General features: G+C 41.0%; 1 protein-coding gene across 4 annotated transcripts in view; it reads right to left on the bottom strand.

Moving 5' to 3' along the window:
• Positions 1–16,269, bottom strand: part of FAT3 (FAT atypical cadherin 3) — a 660,051-nt gene that overhangs the window by 526,824 nt on the left and 116,958 nt on the right. The window lies entirely within an intron of this gene.

The following is a 16,269-nucleotide window of genomic DNA, read 5'->3' as shown; positions in this document are numbered from 1 at the left end:
CACAACAGCCACCCACAAGAGAAGAAAGGGTATTTTCTGGAATACAGCTGGGGAGACACCGATTGAGCCCAAGCTAGACACTGTGGCCCACACAGGTCAAACAGCTGCCTGGAAAACTTGGGGGGTGGAATGTAATCCCAGGATTCTTCAGACGAGTTCATTATTCTTCCTATACCATATCACTGGGTATGGATTCTCATTTCAACTAAGCTGGGAGTTATCCCTGAAGAAATGGCTTCAATACTTGTTATATAAGCACATCTCCGTGTTCCAACTGAAGAATGAGACAGCTGTTCTGTAGCTGGCTATGCTCTTCTCTTTTCTCATTAAAAAGAAAAATAAACGGGTGCCTGGCTGACTCAGTCGGTGGAGCGTATGACTCTTGATCTGGGAGTCGTGAGTTCGAGCCCCACATTGGGCATAGAGATTATTTAAAAATAAAATCCTTAAAAAAAACCCAGAAGGTTCAAAATCTATAAATAACAAAGGCCGGCATGAGGGGGAAAACCTTATTAATGTTAAATAATCACCCACATAGTCTCATAGTTTTTGTTATCTATTTTCACTGAAGTCAACGGTGAAAAGCAGTTTGCCAAATCCAAAATACTCTTGAGACGTAAAACCTAAAACCAAGTTCATTTTTCACTCCTCCCAGGAAAATCCTGTTTGTCTGCTTGAGCCCCGAGTCTAAGCAGAGCTTTACAAGCAAAAAGAGTATTTCATCGACAAGGATATGATATCACTCCTGTCAGTCTAAACAAGAACAAAAATCCCAAACCAAAGTCTGCAGTTGGTTCTGCCAGCAGCCAAGCAGACCATTACCCAAACCCAATCTTTTTCATTATTATAATACTGTAAATGCTAATTTTTTCTAGTGGCGCAAATCTTTCTATTGTTTAAAAGTGTCTCTCAGGAGAAAAGTTAATCAGCATGAAGCAAGTATAATTCACGGTGGTTCTGAGAAAAATGGAAGATTCAGCCACACAGAGGCAGTGTTATGAATACCCTCCTTTATTTTCTCCCCAGGTGCTAGAAATATTTCCATACAACACTGGTTAATGTCAAGTATCATTTCATCAGTAAATGCTTCAAATTCAGGGGTAATTCAACCAGGGGCTATCAGAAGGAAAGATTAGCATGTTGTTCAAGCCTTTTAAAAAATCATTTCTCCCTCTGGAGAAAAAAATTCGTCACGGGGTAAAAGAAAAAAAAAATGTATGGAGAGGATATAATTTGCTCCTATGCTTGGCTGTCTAAGAAAATGTTCCAGAAAAATGCATGATTTCAATTTTTCTCTGGTGGGCCTTGCTGCCAGAAACCAAAGGGTAAATACATTAGTATTCACTTATGCTCAAGATTTCTTTAAAAAAGAAGAAAAGCAAGGAAAAAGAAAAAACCCTTTTTCCAAATAACAGCATTTACTACGGAATAACCACCTGAAAGAGAATAGAACCCAAACAGTTTCAAACAGAACAATGTCTTTAAACAGTGTTCAATTCAAGAGTTAGGAGGGCAGAATGCAGGTGAAGGAAAAAGCTGCCCTCTGCTTGCGACATTCTGATACAATCCACATTTACTGCCGTGCTAAGTCCCTGGGGCCTGTTCTACTTCCAAACGTTAACATCCTTTTAGCCGTCCTGGTGGCCATTCTCCTTTAAAAAAGTGATTCTCCTTCAAGGTAAAGGGTATTCTACATAGTAAAATCAGGAATCAGGAAAGCAGGATGAGGGGGAGCTTCCCTCAGCCCATCCCTTTCCTGCTGTGGTAAGTGGTGGTAATGTCAGGGCAAGAGGAAGTGAATACATCCGTAAAAGGGCAATGGTGGGGGGTGACGGTACACAGAACTCCAGGACCTAAATGAGGGAGAGGGGGTATAAGGCTTCCCTTTTCTGAAAGACCTGAATGGCCAAAGGAAGATGTGATAAATGACAAAACATCCTCAAGACTGCGGATGACTTTTGGGAGAATATAATTCAATTCCAAATTTCTCCAAGGTTACACGTGGGACCAGGTCTTACTCTGGACAAAGTGGACCACAAACTCCAGACGGCAGTTCTGGAAATGTCTCTGTGTTTGGCCTCATGTCTCCCCAGAAGGTAAGCAGCAGCATGGAGCCCTCTATACTGTACACAATATAGAACTGCTGAACGATTCTAATGAGAAAAGAGATCCACACGGATCTCTGGACAACAGGCTAATACTGATGGGTCACCTCGTGAAGGCTGGGCAATGGGCAGATAAGGATGGGAGAAAAAGAATACAAGGAATGGGTGTGCAAGAAATAAGGAAACAATATATCAGGAAATTGGTGAGAACTGAAAAAAGTATCTCAGGCAGCAATCCTGGTAAAACTCAAAAAGGAGAAGAGATAACAAAACAGCTTGGCATATGGAAGAGGGACACACTACGGAGAGAGGCAGGAAATACATTATAACAGGAGGCAAAGAAGATTCTTTGGGACTAGGCAACAATAAGCGTCACCAGGATTTCAAAGAGCTCACATGTGGGTCAAGAAATGCAGTCTGGAAGTTGTGCTGACAGCCCAGAAACCTTGTCGGTCACGTCTCCTCACATCGCCTTCACCAACAACTATGTCTTAGCAAACAAGGCAAAAATGCAAATTGGGTCCCTTCAGCTCTCCCACACTCCCCATTAAGGCTATTTATTACTGACTGAGGGGCTGATGCTGACATGGCCTGGATCAGGACCCAGTGCTAATGAGACCGGGGTCGCAGGCTCAATCCCACAGGGGGCCACACACAGGTCTACTCCTGAGAACAGGTCAACAAGAACAGGTGAGCATCCACTACTCTCCATCTCCACGAAACAGTCGAGGCTGCAGAATCAGACATCAGTGGGGTCTCGATGTTCACTTAAGAAAACATATTTCTTGAGAGGGGCAGAAGACATTTGGAGACATTTCTGTAGATAGAAGATGAAGGAGTGATCAAAGACCCTCCAAAGAGTTAGCGATTCTCAGCATAGCCACCCTGAGCTCTCTCTACTAGGTCCGGGAACAGGCTTCCTCTCCCAAAGCAGCCATAAATGGATTCAGTGGGAGACCACTCAGTGCATCAGAGCCCGCCTGACAGGAGCTCTGGCCCCCAGAGGCGCTGCCACAGAGAAAAGGCAAAGGCCAAGGGCAGAGCCCATCTCTGGAGAAGACCCACCAAGCACAGACAGACAAGGCTGATCAAATGAGCTCAGCCTGAGATGCTGAAGGACTTTCTGCACCTCTGTGAATACTACCACACACTACAATTTTGACAGAATTAGGAGCCAGCATGCTGGGTGTGGCTAATGAGGTGGCTTCCTGAGATACTCCCGGACCCTCCTTCCTGGTATCCTGATATCCTTTTTGAAACTGAAAGCCAGACCTAAGAAAGCAGTCAAACGTACTAAGTTCAAAAAGAAAATGAGCACATAAGAACTCGGTGAGTTCAAATTCAGGGTTTTCTGGAGGTAGAGCTGATCAAAGTTCATGGCCGATGAGGAAAAGGAGGGTGTCACTAAGGTCCAGGCGCTGGCTGTCTGTGAAGAGATGACAGGAACCCTATAGTGTCAACCTCCTGACCGGCCTGACACATCACGCTTGCCCCTCCACGGCGTTCCACTACAACCAGCCATCACATACCTAAAACCTGGCAATCTCCTACCCCCACTGGGAAACTGCAACATCTTCCCTTTCAGGATAATAAAGACCAAAACTGTCACCATGGAGAAGGTTCTGCCAAACTTGGCCCTGGCTGCTTTCCTATCATCTCTAACCAATTTGCTTTCCAGCCACACTGGCCTTTTTTCAGTTCCTGGCAGATCACATCAGGCGCTCCCCTTATGCTGCTACACCTGAGTTCTGCTCTCTTCCCATTCCTGGTTCCCCATCATGGAAACACATGCACACGGGCAGAAACCCCCAGTTTCTGTATCCTTCGGGACACACATCTCTGATCCCCAAGACTAGCTGTGGCCTCTTGTGATACGTCCTTACCGCACTCGGAACATTCCCTTCGTGTGCTTATTACCATTATAATTATATTTTAGCAAGACTATTTGATTAATATCTGTGATCTCAACCTGACTATAAACTATCTGAAGGAAGGGACTGTCTCCTATGGTCACCATTGTCACTCCACACCAAATGTACTGTTTGGCACATAGTAAGTGCCCGATAAATAATTTGCTACTGGATGCACTATAAATGTCTTATGACACCCCAAGAAAATGTAGAATTAAAGCAGTGATTCCCAACCACCCTCAACAGAGGACATCTGGCAATGTCTGCAGATATTTTGTATTGTCACGATAAGGAGAGGGTGACTACTGGCATCTCGTGGGTACAGGCTGGTAGGATGCTGGTAAACATCCCACAAGGCACAAGACAGCCTCCCAAGCTAAGAATTATCTGGCCTAAAATGTCAATAGTGCTGAGGTCGCGGCTGGATTACAGGAACTAGGGCAATTCTTTCGAGAAGGGTAGAGCGAAGTGTGTAGAAAGAAATGCTTCCCAAGTGCCTGGTTCACAGCAGTGACACAGCACAGAGTTCCTCTGCTGCCCGAGATGGTCCCCAGATAAGGCCCAGGGAGATCAGCGATGCGTATTTGGTACTAAGAATTGGGCTCCCCTCCGCTAGGGCTGGGATGGCTTCCATCCCCACAATATGAACCTGGCTACATTCTGAGCTCTCCATCCGCAACACAGAATGAAGAAACCTTCACCTTTCCGTGGTAGAGCCATGTGACCTGATTTCTCCGGGAAGTATTCACGTGTGGCAAGGCCATCAGTCACCCTGACAGCTAGAATCCCTGTTTGCTCCCAAGGACTAATGTTCTCCAGTTTTCCACCACCCTGACTTGGATCTCACTCTTTACAGAAGCATTTATTCTGCCAACAAAATCAAGACCCAGCAAGATTGATCTTTCCAGGTCAATAGAGGGCCACCTCTCTAGAGGTTTACATGATTTTCTCTGCATGGCTACTAAGACCACAGCCTCCCAAGTATTCGAACAGCCTCACCTCTTCCATGGCTTTGGGGGGATCATTTCCCTCTGCAGCCTGGTGAACAAGCCAGGGATATCATACCCCGCCCTGCATCGAGAGCCCAAGCACAGCTCCCACAGTGGTGCCACAAGCTACAAGAACCTACACAGATTTTTAAACACCCCTTAATATCCACAGCTACTGGCAAGTAAATGTGATTGTTACTTCGACAAGCCTTGAACCAAATCCTCTTATTCCACATACACAGAGTTCTCTCTTGTCCACCCCTGAGCCTACGTACTTAAGAACCAAGTATACTTTGCCACTAATTATGTATTACAAATAAATAGTTTACACAAGCATATGTAAACTGTGAAAGGGGGAAGCAGCCATTCTGAGCATCCATAGCAGATGTTTAGGGACAGCTGTACAGGGAAGCTGACAAGAATGTAGATGAAATTTATTTTAAAGTCCCACAAGAGTGAAAGAAGGTTTGTTTAACCTTTACCAAACCATTCTACCTAAGGGGTTCAGATCTGCATTTTCCTTTAGAACAGATTTCTACTGCTGTGCTTCACAGGCCTTTCTCACTTCCTTTTTTTTTTTTTTTTTAACTAAAGAAAGAAGCCCTAGTGGTTTGACCATTTAGAGCAAATGTCATTTCGCCATTACAAATGAAAGCCCAGAAGTTTGCTTTTCAGTGTCCACGTGTTATTAGTAAACACTAACAGGTAAGAGTAAACATTATTCACAAAGAATTTAGCAACAGAAAAGTCTGTATACCAAGCACTTTAAATTCTGAGCTTCAAGAATCCACTAGGCTACACTACTGTTTTCAAGAACTCCTGTCTTTCACGTCAAAAGAAAGATATTGGGACGCCTGGGTGGCTCAGTCGGTTAAGCATCTGCCTTCAGATCAGGTCATGATCTTGGGATCCCGGGATAAAGCCCCACGTACTGCTCCCTGCTCAGCAGGGAGTCTGCTTCTCACTCTGCCCCTCCCCCCTGCTCGTGCTCTCACTCTCTCTCTCTCAGATTAATTAATTAATTAAAAAGATGCTAGTTCTCGGCCTCAGGAGAGTAACAATACCATTCTTCCATTTCTTCTGTGTTTTTAGGTAAAAGAACAAATGATATGAGATTAGTGAAAAATGACTTAAATATTCCCAACCAGAATTTTAGGCATCAACCTACCCTTTGCCTCGCATGTAATCTGCAAGATCAAATACCACTCCTTCAATCAATACTTGTTGAATTGGGAAATAGGAGTAATAACCAATGCAGAAGGAGGGCTCACCCCATTGCCACACCCCGTGCATTGCTATGTTATCTCAGGTGACTTGAAGTTTGGTGTTTCCAGAGTTAGGGAAATGAAGAGGAAGGGATTTCATTCAGAAGTAGTTTAGTTCAGCAGCCTTGCCATGGACGGTGGAATGATGGTGCTCAGAACTCAGTACTCATCCCACGTGCTAGCTGATAGCAGGGCCAGGATGAGAACACAAACTCCAGACCAAAAGCAACAGTTATAATACTATTATATTTTAAAATAGGTTTCTGGAAGTACAAAGAGAATGCTTATTTACCATACTCTCATAGAATCTTTGATGAAAGCCATAGAGTTTATGACCCTTCCTCTCCCACTCAAGAGTTTACTTGGATTCAATACATCACTAGGAAGCAACCAGAAAATGTTATTTGGCAGTTTAAGATTATTTGGTTTTGCAACCAAATAGTAACTGGTTATTTTATTTTATTTTTTTTTAAAGATTTATTTATTTGAGAGAGAGAGAGAATGTGAGCGGGGGAGGGACAGAGGGAGAGGGAGAGAGAGAGAATCTCAAGCAGACCCCCCGCTGAGTGTGGAGCCAGATGTGGGGCTCGATTCCAGGACCCTGAGATCATGACCTGAGCTGAAATCAAGAGTCAGATGCCCAACTGACTGACCTACCCAGGTGCCCCTGGTTATTTGACTTTATAAAAAATGGCCAAAAAAAAAAAAAATCAGCTCTGGTCTAGATCATCATAATCCCTCCACTAAGTAAAAGTGAGGCAAATGAATAAATTATCTGTATAATTTTGCCCTTCACAGTTCATGCACAGATTATATAGAACATATACCTATATGATTCAACACATATCAATCCTCTTTTGAAACTTTGTGTCTATCTCATTTTGGAGGAGATTTTGGAATGACCTTCTTGCTCTAGCTACTTCTTCCTTCTCCATTGACTCAACTTTAATTTAGTTCCAAACCATTTTTTTTCTATCACATATTCACAATTTATGTGGCACAGTGTGTCCACTGGATTCTGCACTAGGACCACCCCAAAACCATTAGCCTACAGTTGGAAAACTGTGAATATACTTAACATTACTGACCTTAACACTACTGAACACTACACTTAAAAATGGATAAAATGGTAAATTTTATATTACATGTTATTTATCACAATTTAAAATAAAATATTTTAAAAAACACTGGTCTTCTTCAAGGTCAGGGCTTTTATGTTTTTTATATCAGATTTATATGCTGGCATACAATGCAGAACATCTGAGATTTTCAGCGAAGCCACAATTTTTTGGAGGTATGAGGGAGTAGTTATGGCAGACTACATAATTGTGAACAATTACCTTACTCAGGCCCCCAGGAAGTACACAATAACTCCAATACATCACCTTCTGTCCATCATCCGATCGATTTCAAAACTCCCCTGCCTGTCAAGCAAACCATAAGCAACTACTTACACCTAAATAAAAACTTCAAGGAGTGAAACCTTCAATTTCAAGTCATTTGGGAATTTTGCATACATTCAGTGTCTAAGTGGGAAGGGAGACATTTTTTGCCTTTTGGGGACTTTTTGCCTTTTTTTTTTAACAAAAACAAGTATGTAGATCAACTGAAGATGGATCCAGCACACAGGACGGGAGGAAATGGGCTAAAGGTAACTCTAGGGAATAGTCACAGTAAGCAGATGACAGAGATGGCTTTGTGTCTAATGCTCCCGCTGAGGCATCATCAGACTTTTACCGTGGTAAGCGCTTCTCCTTTCTAATATATGCAGAGTTCATCAAGATCCTGGCACACAGTCCCTTCAGGATAAGAATTTCCACAGGTCTAATCAATGGTGAACATACAGGTCAGTCCCTCCAGCTTGACATTCCCTCACATAAGCCTAATTTAATTGTGACCAATTCTTATCTGAGTCAGCTCTTCACTGACAGAAGAGAGGAGCGCCGAACAGGTTTCACAAATGCTTGCCTGGGGCGGTTTCAAAGTCTTTCCATAATGGAAGCCGCTATCTTTTCTCCTCAAGGTGGTGTTTTCATATTCTACCAGGGAAAGAATTATAAGCTAGAGATGAATGGCATTATTTGAACATAGGCTGTGCCCTCCTAACTCACAGAAAGAATCATGCCTTTATCAACAGCACTCTCTGGAATCCCTCTACAGATGACTGAAATTAAAAAACGAAGAGAGAAAGAAAATCATCGGTAACAGGTGAGCCTCTTATGTGGGGGTATAAAATGAAGCCCACTAAAAGTGGGTCCTGACAAGGTCATAGGGCATTCGTAAGACAGTTCTCACAATCTACCAAATAAAATGGCATTACTTCCTTTAAGTTATGACTCTCCTGTCTGCATGATGTCACTCAAACAAGAAGAAAAGGCAATATGTAAATACTGGAATACTGGTCAACTACTTTGCTTAGAAACTCCACTTTCAACGTCAGTCTCCTACCAGTTGTAATCTACTTAACTGGGGGCAAAATTAAAAAGTTTTTCTCCCTTTTCACTGTTTTTGAGGGGGAACAGGGGCCAGGGAAGGGTCATGATTAAAGACACCCTTTAGGAAGAGTATTAATGCTTTGTAGCTCAAGTGTGTGAAATATAACTGGGGACTACTCCTGACATCTTGTCCTGTCTTCAAAACGGTCTCGCTGCTGCCTCAGTGGAGAAAAAATACCATTACATTAGGACATATATTTATGAGGTAGAAGTAGGGAGGGTGATAATTTGAACACAATTAAAGTTGGAAAGAAACTTTCATGGCTTTCCTTGTCTTTGATACTTCAAGGTGAGAATCTGGAGAATTCTGATTATGTTCTAGGACTGGTGGCCCTAAACTCCCCACCAGATAAGGGGATTTGGAGAGAAACCACATCCATACAAAGAGGAGGAAGAGAGGCACAGAGTGACCGCCAAACACCCAAACAACGAGCCCTCACTACAACTTCTCCTGGTCACAGACAGGTGCGGGCTGCCGCCTTACCTGATGGTTCGACTCTGCTAATAGGATTTCAGTGATTCGGGTAAGCCAACGGTTACAGTTAATAGAAAGTTAACATTGCTCATACGATTTAATGAGAATCTAAAACACAGAGAAATCGCTGTTATAATAAATCCTTGTGACTTTAAAAAGGGTGCAGCTCAAACCAGTGATGCCGAAATCCAAACACCCCTGACATGTTTCCACATTGAATGACTTCTTGTCAGCTATTTGGCCTCTACAGACCTCCCAGCTAGTTCCAATTTAAGTATCTGGCCTTCAATTCTGTTTATTTTCAGCTCGATTTCCAGTTATTATACTATAAAGATATGATTCTTGAGTTTGGGGCATGACCTAGGACCATTAATTATCTAAAATTCCTCATTTTTTAATAATGAAATAATTTAAGTCCCACTGTTATTAAGTACACTGGTGCAGCAACCCAGCTTAATTCAACGACATTTGTGAAACACCTAGCAGAGACAAACTTCCAGGAATAAAAGGAGTGGAACATGGCAAGTGATACAGAGTAAGGATACAATGGGTTAGGGGGATTGCAGAGGGGGCACTAATTGCTGCGTGGTTGTAGGAAGACAGAGAAACACCATGGAGGAGGAGGCATTTAATAATATCTTACTGAGTGCCTAATAAATGCTAGGCACTGGGATCATATATGCTTTACATTTATTATTTTATTTAATTCTTACAATAAATTCATTAAGTATCCCTATGTCCATTTTACAGATGAGGAAACTGAGGTTTCCAGAGTTCAAGGTTCTTGCCCATGTTCTCACTCACTTATGACAGAGCTACAATTCCAACCTGGGTGTGTCTACCTTCAATGCCCAGGCTCTCACCCAGCATGGTATGATACATTCATCTGAGGCGGGTCACAGAAGGCAGAAAGAATTCTAATAACTGACTGGAATCTTTTCGGTCCCAACTCCAAAGGAAACAAAGGAAGCAAAAACACAGATGTGGGAAAGGGCGCGGTCACTGAATCAGGGACCCAGGTTAGCTGGCCTGGAGGTTAGCACAAGGATACAATGAGGAAAGAGGTATATAAAGCTTCAAAGGTAGGTCTCCAAACCTCAAATATCAACCTGAGGACCATGAACTTTACTCAGAGGCAATTCTGGAATCCAGTCCCTGCCCTGTTTTGTTGACCATGGAAGCTTCATGATGGATGAGCTGCCTCAGGAAAATTATAGCTTTGTAGCTAATGCTTATGGGATATAATTTAGGAGATAGATGGATAAGAGGCAGGGAGGTCTGATATGGAACAACAAACTAGGAAGAGACCATCTTAAAAAAAGATAATGGCCTTTAGTCAAGTTAATTCACCCCACCTTCAGTATTTTCTATATACATTATTGCTTAATGTATTATTTTTCCATTTATCAATCCCCCTTGTTATATTTCAATATTATCTTTAATCCTCAAATTAAAAAATGATTGAGTCTGAAAAACAAAGGGTAGAAAATTCCATTTTTCTAAAGCACAGTTCAAATGCAGTTTTTCATTCACTTGATAATCATCATATCATGAATTTTACAAAGCCAGAAAAAAGAAAGTTAGCATCTCACTACTGGAGGATCTCAGCCCATGATCAAGGCAAAGAAGTGAGGATGTAGTTTTTACAGCCACTTTGGTTCAAAAGAACATCAGCTTCTTCTAAAGCCTTGTGACAGAGACTTTAATAAGGAGGGGTTTACTGCTAAAATAACACTCTGCACCTGCCCTGGGGGGCAATGTCCACTGCTATTTTACCATTTTCTGCATTTCATATGCCTCTGCCACAAGCTTTTATTTTGTTAAACAAACGATAATATATGACCTGCCTGAAAAGAAAATATTTATTCAGATCAGAGAAGGACTTTTAATATCTTAGAGAGGCTTCAATGGAACTCTCATTTAGAAAAAAAGGGAAGAAAGAAAACATACCTTATGTGCACTGCATTTCATTATCCATTCGACCATAGATAATGTTTAACTGTGCAACAGGAGTGCTAAATAATGTTAAATTACTCATGATCTACAACATCTCGAGATAGGCTGAAAACTTATCTCAAATAGCACTCCTAAGTATACATTTTATTTGACATGAAAAAGTATTTTATTATAGGCTTTATTTTCTTAACATTTATTTACACAACTGTGTATAGTGTTCAGTAACAACATCTGAGAAGCTGGTAAATGTAGTCGTAGATGTTTTACACACACACAAACACATGCTGTACTCCTGTCAGTCCCACTAACAAGAAATCCCTTCCTTTACTACATTACCATAATTTGCAAACTAAAGTCAATGGAAACTCATTAAAATACTTCACATTATTCAATATTTGCTATGTTTATCAGATATTTAAAGCCTTCCTTCCAAAAGTGCTAATGTTCTCAATAATAAAACAATTACACATTTGGAGGCATAATAGCAACATTCAAATGAATATTTACTCAAATAAATAACAATGAAGCAATAAAGTATTCCATTTATTTGCATATTTTTGTCCATTACTCAATGTCATGTCTCACCTTTTATCATAAACCCCAGGAAAGCAGTGGAGCTGAAGAAACTGAACTTGGAAAGTAAATGTAAGTTGTACTCCTGCTCACCTTGCGACCTTGGACAACACATTTCAACTCTCATGTGTTTATTTTTGTTTTTGTTGCCTTTGTTTTTGGAGCCAGGTCCAAAAAAATCATCACCAACACCAATGTCAAGTGTATTGCCTATGTTCTCTACATCAAACTAAAAAGCTTCTGCACAGCAAAGCTAACCATCAACAAAATTAAAAGGCAACCTGTGAGTGAATGAAAATATTTACAAATCATATATATCTGGTAAGGGTTAATAACCAAAATATATAAGAACTCATAAAAAAATCCGATTAAAAAACAGGCAGAGGACTTAAATAAACGTTTTTCCAAAGAAGACATACAGCTGCCCAACAAGCACATAAAAAGATGTTCCACATCACTAATCACCAGGGAAACACAACTCAAAACCACAGGGAGATACCACTTCACACCTGTTAGAAGGGCTATCATCAAAAAGACAAGAAATAACAAGTGTTGGCAAGGATGTGGAGAAAAGAGGATCCTTCTGCACTGTTGGTGGGAAGGTAAATTGGTGCAGCCACAATGGAAAACAGTAAGGTGGTTCTTCAAAAAATTAAAAATAGAACTACCATGTAATCCAGCAGTTCTGAAAATGAAAACACTAATTCAAAAAGATATATTCATTATGTTCATTGATTCATTATCATAATAGCCAAGCTTTGGAAACAATGTAAGTGTCCACTGATGAATGAATGGATAAAAAAGATGCAATACACACACACATACACACTATGGAATACTACTTAGCCATTAAAAAGAATGAAATCTTGCCATTTGTGACAACATGGATGGGCTTTGAGGGAATTATACTAAGTGAAATGAGTCAGACAGAGAAAGACAAATACCATATATTTGGAACCTAAAGAACAAAACAAATGAACAAATAAACAAAACTCATAGGTACGGAGAACAGAATGGCAGTTGCTAAAGCAGAGGAAGGATGGGGGTTGGGCACAAAAGTGAAGGGGGATCAAGAGGTATAAACTTCCAGTTATAAAATAAGTCATGGGGATATAATATACAGCATGATGACTACAGTCAAAAATGGTGTAGTGCATACCTTAAAGTTGCCAAGAGAATAAATCCTAAAAGTTCTCATCACAAGAAAAAATAATTGTAACTGTACAGTGACTGATGGTAACTAGACTTATTGTGATCATTTCACGTGTTTACAAATAAATTATTATGTTATACACCTGAAACTAATACAATGTTATAGGTCAATCATACCTTAATTTTTTTAAAAAAATGGTTTTTTTCCTACTCTTTGACCTTATTCCTCTTCACCTATCTCATGGAGCTATTATGAAATCATGTATCCAAAAACACCCTATAATTTAATGCATAAACTGTCTTGCATCGTTACCGATAAGGAAGCCAAGGACAAGAGAAAGGTCTTGCCCAGAGTCAAAAGCCAGAGGGCAACAAAACCAAGATAGCTGTGCTAGATTCCCCTATAGGCCGACTCAGAATTGTCAGGACATCAACAAAGCAGAGAAGGGGAGAGAGCTTCCATGAGTTCATGTCAAATTCTGCAATCATACCATCTAGAAATATTTATTTTAATTTCAACATACATGGAGTCTTGTAAGATTCCGAAAAATAGCCTTCTATTGCTCTTTACAGACAGGAAGTACACCATGATCTTTCCATGTTCAGGGCAGCTGAAGGCTTAAGTGGTCTCTAGGAAAATAATTCAGGTCTTCTACTTTTTCCTTCAACTCTCCTTCCTCTACCCTACAACTGCTTTTGGGTTTGTCTATTAGTTTTCTTCTCATGCTGAGAATTTACAACCTTTGCTCTAAAACATTAAAAGTACAAAGCTATTTTAATGTGTGACTTTCAGAACATGCCTGACGTTTAGCAACTGTGAAAAATATGTTCAAATAAAGCTGAAGTTTGTAAGCACAGGTGAGAACAGTCTACAAAATCACCAAGTGTACAAGTTTCAATCCTACCCAGCAGTTTATTACTGCAGAAACTGTCCAGCTAGAACAGGAAAGGCTTTTGTTTTTCTTTTTTTTGTTGTTTATTTGTTTTGGGGGGTTTTTTGTTTGTTTGTTTTTGTTTTTTTGTGGTTTGGGGTTTTTTGGGGGTTTTTTTTGTTTTGTTTTGTTTTGTTTTGGATTCAACAATAGTCTCCCTTTAGCAACCTGTTCAGAACTCCTTGCATGAAGCTCCCAGGCCATCACAAAAGAACTGGATGCTTGTGCAACCATTACCCTCTGTTTACTGTCTCAGACAAGAAACAAAGATAGGTGCCCAGCAACAGAAGCACAGCAGGAAGAATTCGGTCAGCCCCTAACTTCCCGAGGCTGAAGTTAAAACAAGTTAGCAAACAGGCAGTTTTCCACCTCCCAGCAACTCCTTGAATACTCACAGCTCAGATGGCTTGAAGTTTTAACCGTCAAGATTGTGTTAGGTACGAATAATTCTTAAGAACATCTGAAAGCAGAAAGTGAAAAGACTAGGACCCATTCAGAAATTGCCTGCAAAGATCTATTTCCCATAGTTCTCTAAGGTCTAGTTTTTGGAAATGCGAGCTCTGGAGCAAATGAGGAGTCACAGGCTTTTGCAGCAGGTAGCTGAGAATGCACCAAAGTCTGGATGGATGCTCTAGCACCTGTCTCTAAACAGCCCTTCATCTCCCCAAATGAGAGGTGGAGGGAGACTTTTTGACAGTCCCTATGGAATTCTAGCATTTTATTTGAGCTCCAACAGGGATACCTATACCTCAACTCTCCTGTTGCAGGTACATTTGGAGCAGAGTTCAGTGATGATCTGTGACCATCACCAACCTCTTTAGTGTCCTTTATGGACACAGCACTATACCAGCTGGACACCGAGGGATAAACAAAAGCAGACGATGGGAACTTTGCCCTAGAAAGCTTAATTCACCATACCCTCCTCTACAGCACAGAAAACACAATTCCAATTTCCCTTCTAATGTCACATTTCTTTAAAATGTACTTATAATGTCAAATGCTTCAGGGCGCAATGAGTCAAGAGAAATATTTTACTGACATCAGAATAAACTTGATCTGTATCAGAAAGATGTCCAAAAAAGGTTCACAACCATTTATAGCACTACTATGTTTTATAACCTCTCCCTCTGTACAGGGATTCCCAGCTTTTTCTCCACAGCAACTCTCTGAAGCTGGCATTATTTCTCCTTTTAAGGTGGGGAAGCTGAGGCTCAGGAGAGGTTAAGTGAGTTGGGCAAATCAATCAGCCCATAGGGCCCTGAGCAAGGACTCAACATCCCGGGTTCTTGCCTCACAATGGCCACAATTATTATAGATACCAAACAAAATAACCTCCACTATGCTTCAAGATTGAAAAGACAAGCATTAATTCATGAAGAAGGTTACGTTCTCTTCAATAGATTTTAGTTCACATCATAATTGGTGTAGTAAAAATTTAATCTTGGGAAACTTCTCTTAAGAAAAATTTTGAATGGCCTTTTGTGATGTACCACACATCCATGTGTGGCTGTTCCACTCTGACAGAGACAAGGTGACACTCTTGGGTTTCTCCCTGCTCACCTCTGACCTTTGGGATGACCATGTCTATCACATCCCGATATCCTTTTCTGCTCTCTTTCATGGATCTAAAGGTATCTCAAGGATAACGGGACTCAAAATAGGTTGAAATATCACAAATGATCTTCAACTACCTTGCAGCCCACCATCCTAACCTAAGATCTGGTTTCTGTATTTTTAAGAAAGTCTTGCTGAGGATAAATTCCTGCCGCGTGGATTTCTTCCTGACCCCATTACCTCTACAAACAATCTTCTAAGCCAATCATCTATGTATGTTCCCTAAGCCACTAGGCACTCACATTATTTGCACACATTTCCCATGAATTTAGCTGGCTTCCCATTCTGCGTGGTCAACAATGCATCTACTTACTGATGGGGTTCTCTTCCACGTGAAATGAAATAAAAATTCCACAATCCAGCCTAAATGCAGTACTCCACTCAACTTTCTTCTTTGTCTCAAAGAGCTGCCTCTGCAGCATCTTCTTGGTCATCAAGGCTGTTCTTTTGCACTGTCTTCAAAGGAACCAATTCAAATGACTGACTTGTTATCTCTCATTAATCGCTAAACCCATGGACCAGTACAAAAATAAGCCTTGATGGATTTAAAACAGGGGCAGGAAATAGTCTACAGCTTCTTGAGATCTCAGTGGGCAAATGACATCAGGGGATTCCAGCACTTTGCAGGTGATTTGGATCCTCAACTCCCCCACTGAATGGTTCTCCAAATCCTGGGCTACCAGGAGTTCATTCGGTTTTCTGGGGAATTTGGGATCTTAGTTTCTTCCCTAAAGTAGTTCAGTTTTAGGATTTCAGAGTTAAATTAGAAGTCTCCCTGGGGTCATACATGAATCAGGAATCTA

Source organism: Halichoerus grypus, chromosome 11 (genome assembly GCF_964656455.1).
Source record: "Halichoerus grypus chromosome 11, mHalGry1.hap1.1, whole genome shotgun sequence".
NCBI classification, from domain to species: Eukaryota; Metazoa; Chordata; class Mammalia; order Carnivora; family Phocidae; genus Halichoerus; species Halichoerus grypus.
This window is presented reverse-complemented; position numbering and strand designations above follow the sequence as displayed.